This window comes from Canis lupus, chromosome 28 (assembly GCF_048164855.1).
Source record: "Canis lupus baileyi chromosome 28, mCanLup2.hap1, whole genome shotgun sequence".
Lineage (NCBI taxonomy): Eukaryota > Metazoa > Chordata > Mammalia > Carnivora > Canidae > Canis > Canis lupus.
In genome coordinates this window covers 21473992-21501632 of record NC_132865.1, presented here as the reverse complement: position 1 = coordinate 21501632, position 27641 = coordinate 21473992, and the positions used below count along the sequence as shown (strand labels likewise).

Genomic DNA, 27641 nt, shown 5'->3' with positions numbered 1-27641 from the left:
TGGCACAGTGGTTTGGCGCCTGCCTTTGGCCCGGGGCGCGACCCTGGAAACCCAGGATCGAATCCCGCATCTGGCTCCCTGCATGAAGCCTGCTTCTCCCTCTGCCTGTGTCTCTGCCTCTCTCTCTCTCTCTCTCTGTGTGTGTGACTATCATGAATAAATAAATAAAATCTTTAAAAAAAAAGATAGTAAGGACTAAACAAATGATTCCTTAAAAAAAAATAAAAGATTTATTAATTTATTTGAGAGAGTGCAAGCAAGCAGGGAAAGGGGCAGAGGGAGGAGAATCCTGAAGCAGACTCCTCATTGAGCACGGAGCCCTCAGAGGGGCTCCATCCTAGGACTCTAAGATCATGACCCAAGCTGAAATCAAGAGTCAGCCACTCAACTGATGAAGCCACCCAGGAGGCCCTAAACAAATGATTCTTGAAATCAACATGTCATCTAGCAATAAAGTTTAGCTAATTCTACTGTGAGAATTTTTAGAATAGAACTTAATATCTGGTTGGGTCAAATGTTCACTCAGTTATTCTTTTATTCATTCACACTAATTACAATACCTAATTTATATCAGGCACTCAGCTAGGTGTTAAATATAGACATAAATAAGACAATCTGTCTTCAAGTTGCTCAAATCTTAGGAAGAGAGAAAAGCTGTAAACAAATAACTATATTTCAGTGTGGTAAGCATCTAGTGTGGGTTTTTTTTTCAGTTGGAGAAATGTCAGTGACTCCCTAAAATTGTGGGCTCTGTAGTCAAAGATGGATACAGATACTCCTCCCACTTAGTTAATTCTGATTTGAAGATATACAACCTCTCTAACATTTCAGCTTCTTCTCCTATAAAATGGGCATGAAAACAGTACCCACCTCAGTGGTACTGTGAGGATCAAATGAAATGATGTATGTGTCATGCTTAGCGCTATGCTTAGCACGTTGTAAACACCCAATAAATATTAGCTCTTTTTTTTTTGCCTTAGCATACAATCCTGAACCAAAACTATGCTCTGTTTTCTGCAATCTGGAATCAGGTGTGTATGAGCATGCATGAGAATGTGTGTGTGTATGTGTGTGTGCACTACACAGTCAGTTGTTTTTCATTATCTTTAAGCACATTTGAGATATTGCACATGACAACTGGTGCATCTCCAGCTCACGGGGATTTCTCTTTCCCAAGGGATAGCCAAATATGCAAATACGGACTTTGAGTCTATATCATATGAGTGCCTTGACCTTCCTCCTGGTTATAACTAATTGATGTGAGGGTAAATGCAATGATCTAGCTTGTATCAATCAGATTCTTTCTCTGGAGCATTTGATCATTAACATGAAGACACAGAAAAATAGACTTTGAAACTGAAAATCTCTAATGGCAAAACCTTAGAGTGACAGTCGCTGAATTGCTTGCTCCAAGTGCTACCCTTCTAGAGGTTTGGGTGTTTAGCGAGTCTTTTGATTCTATTCGCTATGACAGCATTGTTCCAATAAACCCCCCTCTTCACTTCAGTTACCAGAGTCAGTAACTGTTACTTGAAAACAAGCAAACCAACAAAAAACTTAATACTGGAAAGCATTATCCTCTTGCTAGTATTGGCCAGATGGTTTCTTTTCCCACCAAAACCTGTGAGACTCTTCCTGAATATGATCTAGTCAATTATTCTATGTAATTGCTTTCAAACAAAATTTTAAAGAATAGATGAAAAAACAGTGTATTTTATTTCACATTATTTGCCTTCAACCATGGTTTTACTTCAACATCTGAGACTTAAAGTCACTTACTTCTCCATCCTTTCTCTCTTAACCATCAGCCAGTAGAAACAATGATATTCCTCTGACTTAACTCATAACCCACATATGAATCTCATAAGAAAAAGGGAACCAACTCTGAATTTACTGGGAGAGACTATTTCCTTCTGTAGAAGGTGAGGTGTTTGGACTATATAGTCTCTAGGGTGCCTATATCAGCTAACTCATTCTGTTACACTGATCAACAGAACACAGATTGAAGAAATATTAATAGGAGATAGAAAAGGAGATAGAAAAGGTTAATCATGTGAGAAATGCAGAGACATTTCACTTTTTTAATGTCCTAAATATTCAAGGATGAAGGAGAAAAACATCAGTGTAATAATACAGACTTAATACCATATGACTAAAAGATTATGCAGCAATTTTTTAAGTCCTATCTACTTAATACTGTATGATGAAACAATGTTTAATTTACCTTTAACTTCTGACTGGAGCAGTTGCTGTGGTTGCTCCAAATGTTGTAACATATTAAACAGCAATGCCAACAAACTTTTTTTAGAAGGAAAGGAGACAGATCTTACTCTTAAGACATTTATGCTCATTTTCCCACATCTTTTAAAAGTTTACTGCTCTTACTTAACTCATCTTGAGACGTTAGAGGTTCTCAAATATGTGTGGTTCAGAATTTTGCATTTGGTGGTCCTAGTTAAGCCCCAGAGAAAAGAATTCCCTATAATAAAACTGATATTTCATAAGACTCACAGGACTCAATTAGCATAGAATCTGAATTGCCTCTTACTCTGGGGAAAGGGTCAGAATTCCAATCATTTAGATGATGTGAACACATATAAAAAAAAAACAATTGTTATACAATTAGGTTTTTTAATTAATTTCAGGAATGACAGATGGACATAATCCTTATTTTCTGAAAATATAGTTTGTTATTACAAATTCTATGTAAAACAAACTATAACCTAATAAGCTAATACATATATTGACCTACACACATACAAAGTTTTAACATAATGATTGTATGTATGCATATAAAGATTGTATATGTTAAGAGTTTCTTTATATATGTGTGTGTGTATATATATATATGTATATATATATATAAATTAAATCTGGAAAAGTAACTGTTTTCTCATAAATAAGACACAACATTTATTATCTAGTACTGAACTTATGTTCTTACCCTGAGTAATATATTATAAATTTTTTAATTATTTCAAATTATTTGATTATGGATAAATCTCCCATGGAAAGGAGCTTCCAACTTGCCAAAGTATAAATGGGATTTTGTTTTGTTTTGTTTTGTTTTGCTTCTTGCTGTGCTGTGGTTGGTGGGATGCAGGGGCAGGATGGGAGAAAAGGATGTTATCATATAATGGAAACTAAGTTTCTGGAGTTGTGGCATACTTGTGGTTATCAAACAGCCAAACTTTGTTTTTCATTTCAAATCATGAAAATCTCTTTTATAGCCCACTATTTTCTCCATTATAAATTGATCACTTAAATTGGCAAATGCAAAATCACCCTTTGTATGCTTATGATAAGGCTTGCAAGACTCCTCTAAGTACTCCTGCAGTTCTGAAGAAGGATCTGTTGCTCTTTCCTAGGAACTGAGAATCCTGTTTGTCCCAGGAGAATCAAAAGAAACAAGGATCATTTGGAGCCTAATATATGTCTTACATTCAACCATAAAAACGTTTACCCTCTTTTGCAACTGCATTTCTTTTTTTTGTGAAATCATTCTGTACGGCTGTGCTAGCCTGGTGTTTACAGTTTGGTTTCTTTTTTCACTTTAAAACAAGGCAGTCAGCCAACTTTAAACACTGCCTACTTCTAGCCAATTGTCCTTTTCTCTCTGTCAACATTTTTGTTAAAGGAAAAGAACATGAGTAAATGCAATGTTTCCAACACCTTTAAAAAGAATCTGTGAGACTCAGTCAAGTCAAGCAGCAGAGAAATTCTATTGAGATGGTGGTGATGTCAGTAGGTAATCACTATAGGTCATTTCCTGGAATGGTGCCCCTTCCCCCGAATTCTTACTTTTTTTTCTATATTTTCGGTTGTTGACTTACCCTGTATGCAGCTTTGAACTGAAAATAGGTCAAGGCCAATTATTACCTTAGATAAGAATTACTAAACACCCCCAAAACAACCATTATTATGATAGGCACTAAGTCCAACTCATAATCACATTTAATTCTCACAGCAACCCATTCAGGGTAATACTATTATTTTTCTTTTACAATGAAGAAATTGGGGCTCTGGGAGACTAAGTATCTTGCCTAAGGTAATTGCTAGCCATTGAGTGGCATCATTGCCAAAGTATAACTCAGGCTGCCTAATGATGATGCACTTAATCAATACACCATGTATGTATTGAATATATGTATTTCAGATGCAGCTTTGGAAATATATATGTGTGTGTGTATATATATATGTGTATATATATATATATATATATATATATAGCTATTTATGCATAGATGCATGCATGCATGTATCTATGCATATATTTTATATTTATTTGTATTACCAGTTTATAATCTAGATGGAAAAGGAGTAGAACACTATATAATTGGGGGAGTACATAATTGTCAAATTAATAGTATTAAAAATATCTTTCCAGCAAGATGTATCTGTAAAACATACTCTCAACCAACAGACTTTGGCTTAGATAAAAATGAGCCAAAATAATATCTAATTCTAGTTTGGTGGATTTATTCATCCCCTTCTTTCCTACTTAGGAAAACAAAGGAAGGCAAGTACAAAAAATGGCATTATAATATGAATTAATTAATTCATTTATCTATTCAACAAATATTTTTCCAAGAGACATAATGAAGAAAAACAAAATAGTCAAGGCTTCTATCTTCATGGAGTTTACTGTTTCATGGAAGAGACAGACATTAATCAAATAACCTATATGTAAAATTTTAGCCAAAGCCACTGCTATAAAGCAAATGCTATGAGCACATAAACTAGGGGCATTTGTCAGGAATACCAATCAAGTTTCCCTTGTAATAGGGAAACTACTACAGTAAATTGTAAAAATGAGGAGGAAAAGGTGATGGGATAGTGCTCCAGAGAGAGACCATAGGTTGTTCAAAGCCTTTGGTGGAAAGGAGCAAAACTGAGAAGCACAGATCAATGTGGCTGAGAGGGGGCCAGGTTTAAGTGGGACACTTAGGGACAGAGTGGTAAAGAACACAGTGTGAGATAAGGCAAGATATAGGTGGGGTAGCTACTAATCTGTTCTAATCCATAAAAATATCAATAAAACTTACTGGAAATAGCTCTTACATTGCAAACATCATGTAACTGATTTTATGGCAACATGCAAGTTGGGAACTGTTACTATAAATAATGGTTTCCTCAGAATGCAGAGAAAGGCAGTGCATCAAGGATCTCAGTGGTGGGGACATTTTCATGAAGAAGATGGGACTTCATTATGTTTAAAATGGTGGCTATCTATTAGACAGATGAAGAAGAAGAGAAAAGTAGGAGGCCAAAATGGAGCGAGACATAGGAGAAGTCATTGGCCTAATGGAATCCCGACAGCTCGTTGCCTTTAACTCAAAGTGGACCTGTGCTTTCTCATTCTGGCAGATGCCTATTTGAATGCTGTTGAAACCCTAGTCTACAGTTCCCTTTGTTCATGCTTCATCTTTTGGATAATTTGCTTCAGCTCATTATATTTGTTCTAGACAAAATCCTAGATGCTAGCTCCATCTACCAAACAGGTCCATTAGTCTATGTGTATGTGTGTATGTGTTGGGACAGAGGGGCTCAGGAAAAGAAAAGCTTAAACTCAAGTGATCTTCTCCCTGTACCTATCAGTAGGGTACCACTTTCCAGCTGGGGGCACAAAACAGATGGGCTCCAGGGGTGAGGATGAAGGGAACAACAAACAAGAGCAACAATAGAGGACTATGTATTTTAAGCCACTCTGCTCAGCATCAGTGCCATACAGACATCCATCTATCCCAAAACAGTGTGTTTTTTTGTAGTATAATGGAATACAGCTTCTATCTAGAGAGCTATGCTACCAAGTTCACAACTATCATACATACCCTCGACCTTACAAAAATACAAAATCCCATGCATAATCAGCCTTAAGAAGCTAGTTATTAAATAATGATATTTTATGTATAATTATGAAAATGAAAATGTACAAAAACACTTTATGCTAAAAAGCCAGAATAAAGCCAATGAAAAGAAAAATGGTATCTTTTTAATTTCACTCTCCTACATCAAAGATAAGTAATAATCATTTGTAATTAAAAAGAAAAATAAAATAAAATCTATGTTTAGCAATGGGGACTGGTTGAAAAAATTATAGTTCATTCATACAATGGAATATTTTGTGTTGGCTACAAAGAATAAAGTACACACTTATGTGTTGACTTGGAACTAGCAAAACAGAGTGTTTAGTTAAAAAAATCAAAGTCCATAATAATTTGTGTAGTTAGGGTCAAACAAGGTTAGGTATACGTATATACATAAAAATGTTCTGAAAAGGTAAAGAAGAAGCAGTTGAGGGGTTATGTCTGGGGAGCAGGACTAGCAAAAGGAAGATTTGCTTTTCATTGATATATTGTTTTGTTTGAATATTTTTAAATCATGTGCATATGCTTTTTTATAATAATAAAAAATAAACGAAGCTTAGTTCTAAATGTTAACCTAGGCAAAAAAAATAATGTAAAACCAGAAGGATCTAGGCAGGAAACCATAGTGAACTTTCTTTTATTACATTTTACTTCCTTTCCTCATCTGTCTCAAAGTCTAATGCTATAGACTCAAAATAAGTACAAGAGTATAACTATTGGCAGGCAAGATAAAAGCTTTGGTTCCTCCTCCAATTTCTTTCCATGGCCATTAAATTCCTCCTCTCTAGTTTACATAGCTGAGCAAATGGTTAGGGATTGGAGATTTTTTTATAAACAAAAATTTCTGCTGGCTACAATTTTCATTTGCTTATTTTATTACTCAGTCTATCCTGAAATAGAACCTCAAATTATTATCCATTTTGCTGTTGATATAACTAAAAGCAAATTTCAAACTGATACAGAAATCCTTGAGGACTTTTTTAGTCTTCACTAGATACGCTTCTAAGAGTCATAGAACATTTTAAAATGATTTCTCAATATTAAATAGCCATTCAATAGAATGCCTACATCAAATTAATCTTAGTCTTTCCAAGTCACGATTCACCTGAAACTCTCATCTGAAACTCCATGGATAGTAAAGTGGTATGGCTCAGCTGATTTTATAAACAACTCTGAATTTTTTAAAATCTGAATTTCTTTTTTTTTTTTTTAAGATTTTATGTATTTATTCATGAGAGACACACAGAGAGGCAGACACAGGCAGAGAGAGAAGCAGACTCCATGCAGGAAGCCCAATGTGGGACTTGATCCCAGAACTCCAGGATCACGCCCTGAAACCAAAGGCAGATGCCCAACCGCTGAGCTACCCAGGCATCTCTAAATCTGAATTTCTGTTCATTTCCTACTCCCAATCCCAATAACTCATGCCCATTTTAACCATGTGCTATTCTTACAAATCACAACATTATCTGTTGGTCTTAAAGAGTACAGAGCCTATAGAAAAATTTTACAAAATTCAATTCTGGAACAGCCATGACAAAAATCCAAAAGTGCTTTTTCCTTTAAATCACTAAAGTCTTCCTATAATCTAGATAAGTTCTTTTTAAAATATTTTATTTATTTACTGGAGAGAGAGCAAGAATAAGAGAGAGAGACAGAGAGACAGAGACAGAGAGAGACAGAGAGAGAAAGAGCAAATATGGAGAGGGAGAAGCAGACTATTTGCTGAGCAGACAGCTCATCATGGGGCTCTATCTCAGGATTCTGAGATTATGACCTGAGCCAAAGGCAGACACTTAAGCAACTGAGTCTCCTAGGCACCCTGATCTAAATAAATACATTCTAATGAAGAGTGAACAGAACCTGGTTCTCTAGCTATATTATCAAAGAACGGTAACATAGGTGTATTCATTTTTCAAAATTGAACTATACACTTAACATTTACACATATCCTGAAAATGAAATTAAGAAACTAATTACATGTACAATAGCATTAAGAAAGAATAAAATATCTAGAAATAAATTTAACCAAGGAAGGCAAATCTTGTTGCTGAAAAACACAAAAGATTGTTGGAAGAAATTAAAGAGCTAAATATATGTAAAGATATTCCATGTTAATAGGTTGGAAGACTTATTATTGTTAAAATGGTTATACTCCCCAAATTGAGCTTCAGATTCAACGAATTCCCTGCTAAAATTTTAATTGCCTTTTTTACAGAAATGGACAAGCTGATCCTAAAATCATATGGAAATGTTAAGTGATCCAGAGGAGCAAAAGCTGTCTTGGAGGAGAAGAACAAAATTGGAGGACTCATAGGTCCTGATTTAAAAACTCTTTACAAAGCTACAGTAATTGAAACAATGTGGCACTAGCAAAGAGTATGCGTATAGATCAGTGCAACAGAACTGAGAGCCCAGAAATAAACCCAACCATCTATGATCAAATGATTTCCAAAGAATGCCAAGAAAATTCAGTGAGAAAAGAACAGAACAGTCTTTTCAACAAATTGTGCTGAGACCATGGAATATTCACATGCAAAAGAATGAAGTTAGAGCCCTATAACACATCATAACTGAAAAATTCACTTCAAATGAATCAAAGAGCTAAATGTAAAAACTAAAACTACAAAACTCAAAAAAATAGGGGTAAATCTTCATGATCTTGGGTTAGTCAAAGATTTCTTAGATACAGTATCAAAAACACGAATAACAGAAAAAATGAATTGGACTTACCAAATTAAAAGCTTTTATATTTTAAAGTGCATCACAAAGAAATCGAAAAGACAACCTACAGAAGAGGAGAAAATATTTGCAAGTCATATATCTGACAAGGAACTTGTACCTAGGCTATATAAAAAAAACTGCTATAATGCAATATAAAAGACAATCCAATTCAAAAAGGGCCATGAATCTGAGTAGACACTTCTCCAAGAAAATATAGGAATGGCCGATAAACTCATGAAAAGATTATCAACATCATTAGCCACTAGGGAAATGTAAATCAAAATGATGATAAGATACCACTTCACTAGCACTAGTGTGGCTATAATAAATAAGAGAAAGAAAGGAAAAGAACAAGGGTTGATAAGGATGTGGAGAAATTGGAACTCCCACATATTGCTGGTGGGAATATAAAATAGTGCAGCTGCTGTGGAATACAGTTTGGTCCTTCTTCAAAAAATTAAAGACAAAAATATAAACATATACCTAGGAGCATATCCACTCCTAGGTATATAGCCAAGACAAATGAAAAAATGTTTACATAAACACTTGTAAGAGAATGTTCATAGCAGCATTATAGTAGCCAAAAAACTAAAAGCAATCCGAATGTCCACCAAGTGATGAATGAATAAGTAAGAGATAGTAGTATATCCATATACTGGAGTATAATTAGGCCATGGAAAGGAGGGAGTACACATACATGCCACAACATGAATGTACCTTGAAGATGTTATGTAAATGAACACAAAAAGTCACATACTGTATGTTTCTATTTATATGAAATGCCCAGAATAGGTAAGTCCATAGAAACAAAAGATAGATGATTAGTAATTTCCAAGGACTGGAGGAAGGAGGAATGGGTGTGACTGTTAATGGTTCCGTGGTTCTTTTTGGGTGACATAATGTTTTAGTATTAGATAGTGGTGACGGTTGCACACATCGTGAACATACTCAAAAACACTGAATTGTACACTTAAGCACAGTTAAAATAGAGGAGAAAGTAATTTGTGGATTTCACTCCATATAAATTATATCCTGATAAACCTACCATGAGGGACATAGGGGTCAACAACAATTATGTTTAAGAACTTTTGAAAGATTAGTAAGGTGAAGAAACAATAGAAAAATATCAGCACCCAAATTTAAAATAGAGGTATTCACAGACATTATTTGATATAAATATACCACTACAAATCTATTACGGACACTGAATAGAGACAACATAATTAGCAATAGTCCAGTAGAGCCATCTCCATAAACAGAGAGGTGGGAAACAGCGAGGGACTAGAACATTCATACTTTGTACGATAATCACTTTAGGAAATGCTGTCCTTGTAGAACCCATGGCTCCTCTGAAAATGTTGGAAGTGAATGACAGGTCAAAGTCTTACCTCAAAGACCTCTACCTATGAACAGCCACCCAACCAGAGAAGGAGCTAGCAAGAGAAATCCTGCCTACATGCTGTGGACACCAGCCATAAGGATAGCAATACCTTCAAAGATCCTTCTCAGGTTTTTGTGCACCAATACAGAGGACACAGCTGCTGAACCCTTAGCATGTTCACAGTGGGTGAGAGGAGGCACATGAGGACTTCCACGGAAAACCTACAGCTTAGTCATAGAGTCCTGGGCAGAGAAAACACAACAATCCCACAATGAGGCACTTTATCATCAGACTGATCAAAAACCTGGGCACGGGTGTGTCGCTAGTTTTCATTCATCCATTCAACAAATATTTACTGAGCAACTACCATGCACAGGTATCAGAGATTACAGGAGAATAGTTATTTTTGCATTACATTCTTTTGTGGGTATCAAGAAGAATGTAAAATGATAGGATCTACTTACAGCCTTGCAAAGACTCTCCATTTTTCTGAGAACAAAAGCCAAACTTTACAATGGCCTATGAGAATCTATATGACATGCCCCCACCCCCACCCCCAGGGTACCCACCTTACCTCTCTGGCCTCACCTCTAACTTTTCTCACTTCACTACTCTACAATAGTCACTGGCCTCTTAGCTAGCTCTCCAACACACAAGCATGTTCCTTCACTCAGGCCTCTGTACTAGATGTTCCATCTACCCGGAATGATCACCCTGCTTTCATCATTAACTCACCTTCCTTACTTCCTTTGGTATCTTGATCAAATTATAATTTATCAGCGAGGCCTACCTAATCGGCCTATCTTACCAAAAATTACAACCCACTTGTCCCTATAGTTTCCTATCCCCCTTACCCCACTCTTTCTTTCTCTTTCCCTGTTCCATTTTAACACACTGTGTAATTTCCTTATTTATTATGTTTATTGTCATTGCTCTATCCCATACTGCTAGCTCCATGAGGGTAGGGATTTATTGTTTTTGTCTATATTTTTCATTTCTGTCCCTCTAGCATTTTCTATAAATATTTGTTGAATGAAGAGAAGTAACCAATACCAATACCTTTAGAATAACTTCCTTACAAGAAAGTCCCCTTGGACTGGCTCTTTGGGGACACTATTTTAGAGCAACTGAAATCACAGCTGGAATCCCATGGCACCAGCAACTATGCCCAGCCTCTGAGAAGTGAGGGGAAGATACCCTATCACTCAACAGTGGATAGCATTTCCTGAGATACCTGAACACCACTCAGCTGTGCTTCCGTCTCTGCTCTTCCATTAATACCTGTCAGTGAGCTATGTGGGTGGACAAAAATTATTTCCACGTAAAATGTTTATTGTGTAATGGTCTGAATTTTCCACAGTTTGAAGAGACAAGAAACAATGAACTGGAAGAGAATTATTTTTACTCTATTTTTCTAAATCTTTTCTGATTCTTTATAATCTCTGGCATTTCAAGAAATACACGCAGTCACTTAAATTTTTCATTTCCTCATCTTGTTCTCATTTCTTTCATTCTTGAAAGAAAAAAGGAAGAAAGAAAGAGAAAGAAGGAAGGAAGGAAGGAAGGAAGGAAGGAAGGAAGGAAGGAAGGAAAGAAGAAAGAAAGAAGAAAGAAAGAAAGAAAGAAAGAAAGAAAGAAAGAAAGAAAGAAAGAAAGAAAGAAAGAAAGAAAGAAAGAAAGAAAGAAAGAAAGAAAGAAAGAAAGAAAGAAAGAAAAAGAAAAAGGAAGAAAGATGAAAAAGAAAAAATCCGTGGTGCTTTACTCCTAAGTAAAGTTTATCCATAAGGTATTGTTAAAGTTTCCTTAATTTTGTTTATAATTCCTGTCTAATCTTGTACATTCCCAGGCTAAGAAAACCCAAAGCCATTTAATCATGACCATTCTAATCAACAGAAAAGACATCATTATTAAAATGTTCATTTACAGATGTGTGAAAAATGTAAATGGGGATTATCTGTATATGACATGAGATTATCAGGATACAAAATGGGGCCAAACAAGGAACTTTTGTTTGCTTTTAGACAGCAGTACAAAAGCAATAACTTGTCTGAGAGCAGATGCTGTTTTCTATTCTCTTCACATGTTAAGTCACTTGTACACACACATTGTCTAGAACCATTTCAACTAAATCCCATTGATTTGTCTGTAAAATTGAGAGATTAAGATTAGCTTCTAAGCAATTTATTTACCTTCTAAAGTTAAAAAAAAAAATGCAGGTACTTTTAGCCAAAAAAGTAAAAATCCCATGAATGCCTTTCTTGTTTTCAAACCTGAGCTTAATTTCTCAGTCTTGTGGAGTCCAAAATAATGCATGTCAACGGATTTAGCACCAAGGAATTGAAACATTATACCCGATGCACCAAAAAAACATCAGTAGAAGGGACAGTTTAAGTTTCAGTTTTAAATAGATCTTTAAGCAAATATCCACCTGTTTCAAATATTCTAAAACAAATATCAGTTATGTATATCTACTCCATACAAGTGATAAGATTTTGCTTTTTTGTGTATATTAGCTTTAGAAAGTCTGAGGAAATTTCTTTGAGGTAAAAACGGCTTCTTTCAGTGGGCAAGACAATTAAATTTTTTTCTGATGAATGGACTTTCAAAGCTAATGTTGGAAAAGTTCCTGAAGTTCTAGTATTAAAACTAGTTTTAAATAAATATTAGTCAACAAGTTAGATGTGTATTGTAATGTTTTAAGACATTAAATGGATATTTTAGCTACAAGAACATACAAAAGGAAATTATACAAAAATGAACAAAGAAAATACATAGATTTTACTCTGTTCCTTTGGAAAAGCAAAAAAAAAAAACTTCATAAAATAAGTTTATTAGAATATACAAAGTAAAGAACATAATAAAACAGCTGGGTATTAAAAGTTTTTAAATTTAAACTCCGTAAGTATATGAGGTGACAAAGTACAAAATATCTATCTGCATTTACATAAAGTTTTTTTATTAAAAAAAGGAAACATTGGCTAGCCAAAGTTGCCATGAATTTTCAAGATAAAACTCACTCAATTGACCAGAAGAGCATATATGACACCATCTCCTATATTATACTGGGAATAATGATAATTTGTAGAGTGTTACATTGGCTGCAGAAGATATTTCTTGATGTTTTTTCAGAATCAACCCACTAATCCTTAGAAAAAAAATATTTTCTGAGTACTTACTATGTGCTGGGACTCTGCAAAATGTCATATATGATATGGAATAAAAATGATACTGCCTTTGCCTTGTGGTTTCTATACTTGGTTTCTACAAAACTAGGCTAATTCCCTTGACAGGATGAGCCTAATATACAATTGCAAAACAAGCAGATCAACTAGAGTGCTCTGTTATATTTTGTCCCCTACTTTTCCTTAATCCAGCTGGGCAGGCCTGCAAATGGCCTGCAAATGATCAGCAGCATCAGTAGCTGCTACAGGGGAAAATGGAGCCAGGATAAATACAGTGGGATGGGATTTACCTTCTGATGGAGAATACCAAAGGAGGAGGAGGAAGAGGAAGGGAGGAGGAGTAGGAGAAGAAAAAGAAGAAAGAAGAAGAGGAGAGGAGACAAGATATTTTAGTGGGTGGTTTAGTCTCAGGTCTTCCTGAAAACCAGTTAAATCAAAGTTGCTTTGATTTCTCTAACTTTCTGTTTAGGAAGATAGTTAAGAGAAGAGCAATACTTTCTTTATCATGGCAAAGATAGCATCCATAAAGTAAAATATTAGTAAGTTAAATCTTCATTAAAACTTAAAATTTCTATTTCTCAGAAAACACTATTAAGAATGTGAAAAGGAAAGTGAGATTAGGAAAAGGTATTCACAAAACATGTATCTAACAAAGGACTTCTATTCAGGATATATAAAGAACTCCTATAAATCAATATCAAAAAAGATTGATAATTCAAAATTTAAAAATGGGCAAAATACCTGAACAAGCAGTTCATAAGAGGCTATCCAAATAGCCAATAAGTATGACAAGGTGCCCAACATCATTATTAATCAGGAAAATGCAAATTAAACGACAATAATATACCACTGCTGATATGGGTAGTTAGGGTAGTTAAAGGGTAGTTAAAGTTAAAGGACTAATAATATCAAGAGTTGTTAAGGATGTAGAATAACTGAAATCCTCACACATTGCTGGTGGGAATTTAAATTGGTTCAACTACATTGGAAACTGTTTGGCAGTACCTTCCAAAATTAGACGTCTGCCTAACCCATCACCCACTAATTCCATTTCTAGATACAAACTCAAGAAAACTAATGCATATGTTCAACAAATGATATGTACCAGTATGTTCAGAGTAACTTCATTCATAAAAAAAACAAACATTGAAAACCAACAAATAAATGTCCATCAACAAGAGGGTGGACAAACTGTGGCATGTGAACATAATGGAATATTGGAGAGCAATGAAAAGAAGAAACTACTGACATATGCAATAACATGGACAAAACTCACAGACAAAATATTGAACAATAGAGACCAGGTACAAGAGTATGTACTATTTGATTTCCATTTATATGGAATGAAAAAGAAGCAAAACCAATCTATCAGAGTAATGGTTCCATTTGTGCACGAGTATCAACTGAAAGAGGGGAGACAGTGGAGGTGCTGGGAGTATTTTATTCCTTCTTAGTGGTGGTTATAGGGGTATATGTGTAATTAAAAGTCACGCTCCTACTGTGATTACACTTCCTAACTGGCCAAGCTGGTTCTCTGAAGACATAAGGCAAGTCATGATGTTCCCCTGCTCAAAACCCATTGGTGGCTCCCATTTTACCCAGGGTAAAAGTCAAACTCTTTATTATGATCCACAGTTAACGGCACCATTTGGCCCCTCCTATTCTTCACATTTATTCTCCTCCTTGCTTTTGCTAAAGCGTGCCTTGAATATTCCTGTCTCAGGGCTTTTGTCCTGGCTGTCCCCTTTTCCTGGAATGCTCTTCTCCCAGATAGCCACAAAGCTCACTCTCCCATCTTCTTCAAGACTTTGTTCAAATGCCATCTCCTCACTCAAGCCCTACCCTGATCTCATTCTGTTTAAAACCTTGAAGTCCTGTTTTTGTGTATGCCTGTGTGTGTGTCTGTGTGCCTGTGTGTGTGTATCTGTGTGTGTGTTTACTTGTCTTCCTGAGCCTGTGTGGGTTTTTTAGAGGGGTGGTAGAAAGAATTTAATTGGAATCAATCACAAGCAGATTGACAACACTGGAGAAGAAATAAAAGAAACCAAGCTTCTGTGAATTATCAAAAGACAGAAAAATACTTAGACTGTTTCTAATGTTTAGCAGTTTTTTTAATATGCAAAATTCACTCACAATCTTTCCCCTTTAGTCTTCAGCAAATATTTAGAATAGACAGAAAGACTTTTTATGTGGCCTCTGGGGAAGCTGGGGGAAACCAGCAGGATGTGGGAAGAATATGACCATATCCCCAGTAGTGTCCATGGTGTATGTGTGTGTGCATTTTCCTGGGTATGCAAACATACAGGATAGAAAGCAAGAACTGAAAGTGGTGATGTAATGCATAAAAATGGGCCCAAATACAAAGTTAACAGGAGCTTTTCCTTCATTGTGGCCTTACATTGACCCCCAAATACAACAGGAAGATTGCTTCTTCTTTCTCCTTCAAGCTGAGGAAATGAGTTTGGCTAAGCAAAGATGAGGTACTAGACTGGAGTTGAGGAACAAAGGATGGATAAAGAACAAAATGAGAGGATAAATTGTTTCCTTGGGTCATGACACATAAGTTTAACAAAAAAGAGAAGAATGACTTAGCCACGGACTCCCCAAATTCCTGTGACTTCCACAGAGTCTTTGAAAGACATGTAGGGACAGCTACTGAATTATACTTGGCCACATGCACCAGTCAGATAGTTGACTCCACCGGTCCAGGAAGGCAATGGGGCAGGTAAACTCTGCTATGCTGACCCAGTGACCCACAGCCACCCATCCTCGATGGGGAAAAGGCAAAGACTTCTCCCAGGTAACCACGTAACAGTCTAGTTTGCCCATTGACAAGAAGACCCTTACAAGAGCTACATGCTTTGTTGCCCAGTAGTATTCATTGCCACCTTATTGAAGATGCCTGGGAAATCATTATACCTCCCAGGTATGTATTATATCTTTGAGCGCCAGGCATCACCCTGCTGCCCACTGCCACGCCAACCCTGAGAAGCTTATCTCACCACAACCCCCTTTTCATTTGCTGGCTGACAGCACAGGCCTTGGCTCCAGACTGACCTGTCCCAGGGGCAGTAGAGGGTAGGGAACAGGTGCTGGGTTGGGAGCCATGCCTGTGAAATTCTTCACAGGCCACATGTAAGCAATATGCAAAGCTCTGTGCACCTTTCAGCAGTCTTCAACTGAGTCTGCCAAACCCCTTAAACAGCCTCATGGCCATTTACAAGTGGGACTGCATTCCAAAGATAAAAATTGGGGGAGGAGCTGACTAATTGACACAGATTTCAATTCCAAACTGCTGTTGGTATATACTAAATTTTGAGAATTTATTTCTGTGAATAAAAGTAGATGGAAAAACACTTTTCAAATTTACACTTAGCAATATTACATAAAGCATTGAAATAAGATGTTTCTATCCAAAGAACCATGTAAATTTTTTAAGTGATCAAATATTTCACATTGAGAGAAACCATGATTTTTCATATGTGTGCAACTAATAAAAATGTTGTTTTCATATTTCAAACATTTCTCTTTAGAGCGTCAAAAGTAAATCTGTATAAATACGAATAACGTGTTCATTCTAAAAGAGCTAAGCAATGAAGAGAAGTCATAGTCAAAGTCAAAGAATTTCAAATCCCATGTCCATCTAGTTTTCTCATTTCTCTGAGTCATGTAGGAAGAACTTTTAATCAGGAAAAGAACAGATTTTACAGAATAAAAGTACAAATGAATAGAAGAGTAAGCCAATGGGGGTGGAGGAAGAATTTACTGGTTTTAGAAGAAGCCATCCCAAGTTCTTAATTAGCCCCGGCTAAATGGATTATGGTTTTTGTTTTTCTTTATATTGTATTTAAAAGTGTACTGGGTTTTAAATTAAAACCTGCAGAGTTATTCTCCTAATCCAATTACAGGGGTTTTTCACTGATGTCCAAAGTTATCCTAAGGGCTCTGTGGATGGGTTTAGGGCTTTTATGAGTCTCGGGGAACAATACAGAAAATTGTGTTTGATGTGTCTTTTATAGAAAGAAGAGTCCACAGCTTTTGCCAACTTTTAAAGAGACCTGTGAAGTCCCTGCCCTCCCTCCAAAGAATAGGATCTCAGAAATGGAGTTTAATTAGTACGAATGGTTTTGGGAGAATCGTGGTAGTATGGGGTTTCCTGGTTTGAGGGGTGGGGCCGATTTATCACAGCAAGTACCTAACGCCTGCTGCTATCTTTAAGACTTCCTACCACGTGGAGGGCTATCAGACCTGGTACAGAGGCATGGTGCCTGACTCGGAGAAATTCCCATTGCAATCATGGAGGCAGAATCAGAGCTCTCTAAAAGGGGAAAAAGTGCTATGCAAACACAGGCCTGGCTCTCAGAGGTCTGGAGGCTTGGCTCTCCTTCTCTCCTATCCCTAAAGGAAGGAGGGTGGGGTTCTGGGTATGCATACCCAAACTCTCCCTCATGGGGGCTGTCTCAAGGTCATGCCAGGGGAAAGGGGAAAAAGACTATAAATATTAGAGACTCCAAGTGTGGCAAGTCACTCAGGCTTTCCAATTCAGCCTTATTGGTAATAAACGTGCTATTTACTATCTCCATCTGTGTGACCCCATGTGGCCTCTCAGGTAGTTCCAAGCTCAGGAGTGGGAAATGTCCCTGAAATTCCCAGCAACAGTTTCCTAGAAGCTAAATGATTTCATCACAATCACACACAGAGTAGGTGCTTTGCCAGTGGTAACCACATTTTCCCACTTCGCTCCTTTCCAAAAACAAAACAAAACAAAACAAACAAAAAAACTAGTTCCAGGAAATAATCTTAGAAATTCAAATGTATTATTAAGAAAATATGACGATTATTTGAAGTGAAGATGAATACAGAAAATTTTCCCAGGTGTAGTTCACATATTCTTTAAGAAGCAGCTCCAATTTCACTTTCTACATCAAGTCTAATTTAATTACTGCACATTATTTAACATTCTTAGGCTTCATTTTCATCTGTAAAATGAGGAGTTCAGGCAGATGATCTCCATAAACCTTCCCAGTGAACATTCTCTAAGTCTTTGAGGCCAAACCATCTACAAAGATCTGGATTTTTCTTGTTTTATCTACCATACAATTATTATGTTATTCTCCACGGTCTTATTTTCTACCTGTACCTATAATTTAAGCATTTTACTACAACATTATGCTGTCCTATAGGTTCTTACCAGAGAATATCATTTGCAACCCTCTCTTTTCTACCTAACCTCTATCAAAAGCTTGGGATCTTTTGTTCTTCTAAAAACATCATTAACATAGTAAAAAGGCTACAGTAGTCTGAGCAAAAGTACTTCTAATGCATAAGCCCAACAAAGAACTCATATTCAGAATATATAAAGAATTCCTACAAAAGATTAAGAAAAAGACAATTCAATTATAAAAAACTAGACAAAAAAAGGCTAACCAAATGACAAACAGGCCTAAGAAATGGTATTCTACTCATCAAGGAAATACAAATTAAAATCATAATGAGATACCACGACATATCACCAAAATTGCTAAAATTTTTAAAGATTAACAATACCAAGGATTAGTGAAGCTGCAGAATAATCGGAAAACTCAAACATTGCTGGTGGAAATGTATACTGGTTTTGGAAAGCAGTTTAGCAGTATCATCTAAATCTAAACATGCATTTGCTCTGTGATCAGCTATTCCATTCCTAGAAGAAATGAGTGCATAAGTCCAGGAAAAGACACACACAAGGATTTTCATAGCTATTTTATTCATAATAACCAAAAAAAAGGGAAAACCATTTAATACTCCAATATACATCAATGGGATAAAATACAAATAAAGTATGGTGTATTTGTATAATAGAATACTGCATAGCAATGAGAAGAATGAACAATTGCTATACCAAAAAAGGGGGGGGTCATGAATGTCACAGAAACTTATATTGAGCAAGATTCACAAGAGTACATACTGTAAAATTTAATTTATAGGAAGCTCACGTAGAGGCACAACTAATCAATTGTATTATAAGTCAACAGTGAGGGTAGTGACTGGAAAGCAGAATGAGGGATCTTCTGGGTTGCTAGAGCTGTTCTAAATCTTGATCTGGATGATAGTTTTAAACAAATATATGAAGATGTAAATATTCAATGAACCATACACTTGAGATTTGATTTTAACACACTTTATGTATGTTTTACTTCAGTTTTTACAAGACAATTTTAAATTAAAAAGTCCAGACTCACAAAATAATATTCATGAGAATTCACTGAAGAATATGCCACCGTCTGCTTTCTTGGGATGGTCTCAATTTTACTCTTGAATGAAAGCAGATCTACATACACCCTCAACCGTACAGTGTACCTTTGCCTCTAATTAGAAATTCACTAAACTGTGTTTTAGGATTATCTCCTATCTTATATGGAGGGCTTCCTACGAAACAAGGTAAAGTCTGATAGCTTTTTACTGAAGAATACTGTTTGAGGACGTTTTCCTGTCATTTCTCCTTTATGGAGAGGCACTGGAGAGAACTCTTTGGGTGCTCAGGTCAGGGAAAGTTGCTTCTCTTGAGCAACTGGTATGTTTTTATCTGATGGATGCTATTAATCCTGTATCTGAACTTCCTGGTGGTCAGAACAAAAACAGAAAACCCTGCATCCATTTGTTTGTCACTCTTCTCTGGCTTTCCACCTAGTTCTTGAGCCACTCTCTTTTAGAACTTTCTGGAATGTTTATTTTTGTTAGTTACTTTTATTCCTGACTTCATTTTACCACTGTTTCTCTACACTTTAGTTTCTTTATATTTTTTCATATTGTACTATTTATTACTTTGTTATGTGACAACCACTATGAACACTTTGCTTAAACCAAAACAGAATACCAACAGTACATGGTTAAATACTGTTCTGCTCACTAACCTTTTCACATAAGCCCATTTCATCTCTTTAACTACACTATAAGCATCTTGGGTCTGGCCCCATGTGTGACTTTTTAAAGAGTCTCAGGTAGACAATAGGGGCATAACAAGCACCATTTGACTGCTTCTGTGCAATTATAGCTAATGGCAATGTTTCAGATCATGTGATACAGAGCATGAACACATTTTTAAACCATGAAAGAACTCTTGCTCTAGGCCTGCAAAAACTTGCACACCATTTGGAAATTGGGTTATTTTAATTATAATGTCATAGTGAGCGACATGTATTTTAATCAACTTCAGTTGACAATGCTGCAACCACATCATAGTTGATGCTGATTCCAAACCATTTAAAGAATTACTTCCAGGTTTTAAGAACTGGCAGCTTAACTAGGCCAGTTAGAAGCACGGCCTGCCCAGCTGCTTCCTGAGCCTGACCCTGCAGGATCCAGGCCTTGTCATTAGAAAGATTCTGAGGACCAAGGTGCTAGGCCAAGTGTGATCTCTAGGACTGGATCCCAGGCCCTGGGGAGTAAGCACCTCCCAGAGGCTATACTTTTCTAAGCAATTTTCTAAACTACTGGCAAGAATTTAGCTTCTCTGCCCTTCAGCATAGTCAGCAAACAGCACCAAAGTTTTGCTTGGCACTTCCTTTTGACAACATCTTGCAGTTTACACAGCTGGCTCTCTATTATAAAAGTTGTGGGTGACCTTTAGTACATAATAATGCCTTCAACTTTTGAGAAGCTGGTTGCCATTTTGCCCACTGACCACAAGACTTCCTGAAGGGAGATGATTCTCCACCATTAAAACGGACTGACAAGATTTCTTGATTTGCTTAATTAAGTAACCATGGGGTTGCTGATGTTGAAATAGCCATTTCAGAATTAAACCTTATGGGTCTGCTATGTTAATGTTATTCTACACAGTAAACAGAATCATAAAAGCTTTTATCATTTATGTTTTCAATGAAGTTATTGGAAAATTAGTTGTTTAGAAACAGATACTTTAAAAGATTGATTATAAATGTTGGGTATACTGGATATGCCAATACCAATGTTTACAGAAAACAGAATTACTTTGAAAAAAAGTATTTTAAGGGCTGATATATATATATATCATATATCCACACATACATACACACATACATAGGCATATGTATATTGTGTGTCATATAGAGTTGATCCTTGAACAATACAGGGGTGTAGAGATAGCTATCCTCCCCCCATGCAGTTGAAAATGTAGTCTCCCCAAAATTTAACTACTAATAGCCTACTGTTGACTGGAAGCCTAAGTGATAACAGAAGCAGCTGATTAACATATATTTTGTAAAAACAAACAAACAAACATATATTTTGTATATGTATTTCATACTGTATTCTTACAATAAAGTTAGAGAAAAGAAAATGTCATTTAGAAAATATAAGGAAGAGAAAACACATTTATAGTACTGCACTGTATTTATCCAAAAAATCTGTGTATAAGTGAACTTGTACAGTCCAAGCCCATGTTATTCAAGAGTCAACTATATAAATGAGAGGATATAACTTAGGGAGTTTACAAGATAAATCTTTGAGAAACTGTTGTGTAATTATGTTTTAAAACATATTTTAAATATTACAATGAAAAGTTTTAACATTTTTAGGAAATGGCTTTGGAAGCAAGGATTAAATGGAAAAGAAGCCACAACTTAAACAGCTGTTTAGAAGAGTTTAGAAGTTGTAACCCATTAAAACATAAAGATTTTTCATTGAAGAAGTGATTTGCATGCTGTAAAGAAGCACTAATCAGAAAAGAGGGTACAGAGAAAAGGAATGAGAATCATATGTGAAATTTAAGAAACAAAACAAAGAAGCAAAGGAAAAAAGGAGGGAGAGAAACCAAGAACAGACTCTTAGTTATAGAGAACAAACTGATGGTTACCAGAGGAGAGGTGGGGGGATGAGTGACATAGGTGATAGGAATTAAGGAACGTACTTGCTGTGCTGAGCACTGGGCAATGTATGGAAGTGTTGAACCACTATATTGTATACCTAAAACCAATGTAACATTGTATGTTAACTATACTGGAATTAAAATAAAACCAAAAGAAAAAAGAAAGAAAGAAGAAAGAAAGAAAAGAAAGAAAGAAAGAAAGAAAGAAAGAAAGGAAGGAAGGAAGGAAGGAAGGAAGGAAGGAAGGAAGGAAGGAAGGAAGGAAGGAAGGAAGGAAGGAAGGAAGGAAATTAGGAGTTAAAATGTGTGAAGAGCTACTACAGTTGGATACCACTGAACTTCTTGGGGGGAAGGACACGTAAAGTAGGTCATGCTATGGACACTCGAATAACTGGTGAAAAAATGAATGAACAAAATAATACTAATTAGAGTCTCGAAATATTAGCTTTAGGAAAAACCTAAGCAGTCATCTGGTCCCACCTCTTTATTTTCTAGAGAATATGAAATACCTATGGACCTATGGCCAAGCAGGCTCTGCAAGACTATACAGCTGATAAGTGGTAGTAGTGGGGCTAGAACACAGGACTTCTTCCTGGGTCACTACTTTCTTCAGGTCACTCAATATATTTTCTCTTTCTTTTTCAAAAAAGCAGTAAGAGGAAAATGGAAGTATTGTTTAAGGAAGCTGAACTCTAGCTATTTGCAGGGCCAGAAGGAAATGAACTATTTATTCTGATGGATACAGCTCGAAGAGAAGAGAGTCGTTAATCAGAGACTTAAAAAGGTTGTTACAGGCTCAATTGTACCCCCCCCCCCCCAATTCATACACAGGAGACAGGATTTTTAAAGAGGTAATTAAGGCTAAATAAGGTCATATGGAAGGGTCCCAATCCAACACAATTGGTGGCCTATACAACCAACAGATTAGAACACAGGCACAGAGGGAAGGCCATGTGAAGACACGGGGTGAAGACAGCCACCTACAAACCAAGGAAAGAGGCCTCAGAAGAAACCAACTGTGCAGACACTTTGATCTTAGACATCTAGCCTCCAGAATTGTGGGCAAATAATGTTCTGTTGTTTAAATCATACAGTCTTTGGCACTTGGTTCCAGCAGCCCTGGTGAACTAATTTCCAAGTGTTGCCACCTTCTGTCCCTATGAGTCAGAATAACACCTGCAGTACCAAATTCAGTTACATGGTATTTACTAGCAGCAGAGAAATGTCTGAGATGTATGCTATTTTCTCTATTTAGCTTATTGTATAGAGTCAGCCAATAGATACAATTATTTTAATTAATATTTGTCTTTCTACTTAAGAAGCAAAGTAGACTTGAACGTACCCAGCATCTAGTTAATGCCAACCAGCGTCCAGCAGGTAAGAAACTATTGGACCCAGCTTCCTCTGGAGGGATCAGCCTTGCAGGAAGGATGGTAGATGGGTTTTGGTTCAACGGCCAACTACAATCCATGGCCGTAGCAGGCTGAAATGCCATACTTAAGATAGATTCCAAGAGGGAGTCTGGGTTTAGGAACAGCATCTGCCATAATGTCTGGGGCAGTAGCTGCCATGGGCCCCACAGGGCTGAAGGGAGCACATAGGCCCCAGAGAGCAGAGCATCCAAACTCAGATCTGTTCAGTAGCTACTAAGAAACATGCCAGCCACCTTTTATATTCAGTTATTTTTGAAAATCTTCTTAATAGACTAGTAATGAATACAGCATATTTTCAATGGAGTAAGGATATGGAGAGGAGATAGCAGCAGGAAGAGGCAGGAATCCCCAGTCCTGAGCAGACCACATGCCCTGCCCGCAGAACCATAGATGGGACAGTCCACCAGCACACGCACGCACACACACCTCTGTTCTGCAGGGACAGCGGCTCCCCTTCTGCTACCCACAGTCTGATCCTTTCCTCACCACTCGGCCCCCCACTGAAGTACACTCAGAACAGCTCAGAGGCCTGGAATTAAACTGGTACAAGATAGCAAGTAAATAGTGATACAACAGCCAGCGGTAAACACACAGTAAAACTGTCCAGAGGAATTCGTACTGTTCTTACTATATACAAAGACCACAGGGATGTAACTACTAAGAGACAACTGTGTCATTGGAGCTTTCTGAAATACTCCTTATCCAATACCCTGTGTAAAAATCACTCTACTCCCACTGGGGAGAGAAAAGTATTTTCATTTTTTGGAACATTTTAAATATTGTGTGTTTCATTATATGTCATACATTGTATTTGTCCAGTTGAAACTTTCTGGAGTGGATTTCAAGAGGCCTATTTGTCTCCATAGGGTTGAATGGGACCAATTACAGAAAATTTCAAAATAAAATTCAGCTTCCCTTTTTTTTTTAAGTTTCATTATAAATTATAATAATAGTATTGAGGCAGAATAGCTTTGCACATAATTTCAAAGCTTGGCTTTGTAGATCTGAAATTAGATAGTGCTTCATTTCGTAGATTCCAAACAAACCTCAGAAACAACAAAACTGTAAGACAACAAAAATATCAAAGCTGCTGGCTCCTGCTCCTCGCATATAGAAAAGCTTTACACTGTAATGTGAATTCACTTCAGAGTTCTAGTTTGCTTATTTCTCCAGATTATACAACTTTTCCCTCATGTAATTAACGTGTTATTTTAAGCAATTTCAACAATGTAACAACTATGCTATATTATTTAAATGGAGATTCAATAATTGGCTACTAAGAAAATTCTTTTTACTTGTTCATTCCAATTATTCTTACCGCCTCAGCAATGTATACCCTAGCCAAAACTCAGTATTCTTTCAAGGAAAGCACAGAGGCAAAAGAATTTTAAGAGAAGTAGACCATTAGCTTCAGTCACCATATAACATTTGTGAATAATTTGCTCGGTTTCAAAAAGTGCAAGAAAAATGCTGCACATTTGCAATCTGGTGAAAGGTAAATGAAGACAAGGCCTGGAGCAAGCCTTCCATGCCAAGGGCTAGAAACGAAGTGGATACGCAGCTGCTTTAAGTCAAGCATTTATAATCTCAAATATGTAGAAGGAAAACACCCTGTAAATAACAGAATTAGGCATGAGAAACACATATGTGAATATTTTTAAGCCAAATTCAATAAAATATTCATTAAACAAGTTAACAGACAGAAATTGAACCATAAGTTTTAAAATTTGAGTAAGGTTCATTCCATTTCTTAAGGCCAAAGCAATATAGTATTTACAAACACAGCAATAGCAAACTCTAAAGTAGTTTATGAATATTTTCTGTGCTTCTGGAAGACACCACAACACAGAACATACTTAGGCAAACCACTAACTCAAGGCTGATGACCTTGCAAATTTATACTTTTTTTTTTGAAGGAAATTGAGAAAAGCAAAATACACACATTAGAGAGATAAACATTAGTGGTTCTCAAAAATTTACTGCCATAAAAGATAATTCTTTTCTGCAATAAAATGCTTGAAATCTTCAAAATTACTACCATAGTATGGCTTTGACAAGCGTGTTTTTTTTTCTTCCACAATAAAAATAACAACTAACAAACTGTAGCAATAGCTCTGATTTGATGTAAAATTTATTTGGGGAGTTCAATAAAGTTTAGTTCTAGGAACTGGAATTACTGGCATCTTAATTTTAGTTTTAAGTCAACATTCTACGGTGATTCTTTTTTCTCCTCTAATATAATTAACTTCTTTGAAGTCCTCTATTTAAGAAAATCAATCAATTATGACAAACATAATTCAATAATTAGTGAATATGAGTGGCCCTCCACCGTAAGTGAGCAGTATCATAGTTTCCTCCCAACTCACATTGTGAGAGGGAATGCCTTGCCAGGAGATCACCCCAGCAATGGCCCCGCCAGCAATGTGGGTGCTTTATTCACTTGATGATCGACTCTAAAATTAAAGGTTTGCAATAGGTGAGAAGACAGTATTACTCCTAAACATTGCTAAAACTCAAACCAAGATTTTTACATGTTTAAGTTAATTTAACTTTTTAAAAAAAACAACTCTTGAATTGAGACACTATGCCTATTTTTTTTTAATGTTTCAGTGAATGATTTTCAAGAAGAGGCCATATAACTAAACTGAAATATGTAGAGGCAAGTCTGATAATCCCCAATTCCCATAAAACTCAACACCTGCAGCCTATGTAATAAATCAGTTTGTGAATCTAATTGCTCTTGTTCTGCATGCTTCCATGAGCCTGTATAGCTAAGCTAACACCATTGTCATAGCCTTAATCACAGCCAGGTTTATTTTTGTTGGCAGCCTTATGCAAATCATTGTATTACGGGTCTTTGCACTTAATTCGCTCAGATTATACCCTGATACCAAAAACAGATTGTAAAACAGGAAGGGATCTTTGAATTGTTTAATTAACTATGAGTTGTAATTTCTATTTATATCTAACTGAAATGTTATAGCTCAAACTGTGTTAAATATTCATAGGAAAAAAAGATTATTCTGTTTCTAATTTAAAATACTTAAGCTTGCTGTAATTTAGAAGTTACAGTTACCCACAGAAAGAATATATCAGCATTTTTTCAATGTTTTAAGCCAATTTCTCTTATTCTGTGAACTAACCCTTGGAACTAAAATTCATCAACAAAACACTAATTTACTAAATGGTACCTTACTGGCCTAAAAGAATTGCAGCAACTTCAAAATGGCCCCCAAATTCACCCTCTGTCTTTAAATCTTTTACCACACAGTCTTTTCAAAGAACCACAGGGAAACCAATTGTATCAGTCAATTACCACCAATTATTGTTGGTCGATTAAATTCGCAAAAGCCAGAAAATCTGATATCTATCCCACATTGTTTATGTCCTTCACTTTTCCAGCATGGTAAACTGTCTACAAAAGAAAAAAGAAAAAGAGGTAGAAGGGCCACCAATTAAAATCTAATCATATTACAGGCTCTTGCCCATGAAGGAGCCATTGCATACTGGCACCAAAATATTCTTGTATTTAGAATAGAATTACTGTCAAACTTTTCCTTTTACCATTGTGATCATCCTGGTCTCAGAATCATTCTGAGGTTAATATTTTCATACCAACTGAGAAGTAGTGTGTAAAAAAAAGGAAGAAGAGGGCAGATCTTCCCCAACTTAGGATGGGATTACTTCCCTATAAACTCATTATAAGTTGAAAATATATCATAAGTCAAAAATACTGTCAATACACCTAAACTACCAAACATCATAGCTTAGCCTAGCCTACCTTAAAAGTGCTAAGAACACTTATATCAGCCTACAGTTGATGCAAATCATCTAACACAAAGCTTATTTTGTAATGAAGTTTTGAATACCTCATGTGGTTTATTGAATACTGTACTGAAAGTGAAAGATGAAATGGTTATTGGGTATGGAATGGTTGGAAGCCTATCAGTTGTATACCCTCATGATTGCATGGCTGTTCCGGAGCTTCAGCTCACTACCACTGACCAGTATCACAAGAGAGTATCCACCACATATTGCTAGCCCAAAGAAAGATCAAAATTCAAAATTCAAATTATGGTTTCTACTGAATACATACTGTTTTCACATCATTGTGAAGTTGAAAAAAACTAAGTCAAACCGTCATAAGTTGGAGAAACAGCTCTATATCATTCCAAGAACACTGACAATTCAGTAGACATAATGTTTATAAGCATTAGCTACCAAACC

The 27641-nt window shown here is 36.2% G+C and overlaps 1 protein-coding gene across 11 annotated transcripts in view; it reads right to left on the bottom strand.

Annotated features, from left to right (window-relative positions):
• The window catches only part of EYA1 (EYA transcriptional coactivator and phosphatase 1), a 419640-nt gene that overhangs the window by 271268 nt on the left and 120731 nt on the right, over window positions 1-27641 (bottom strand). The window lies entirely within an intron of this gene.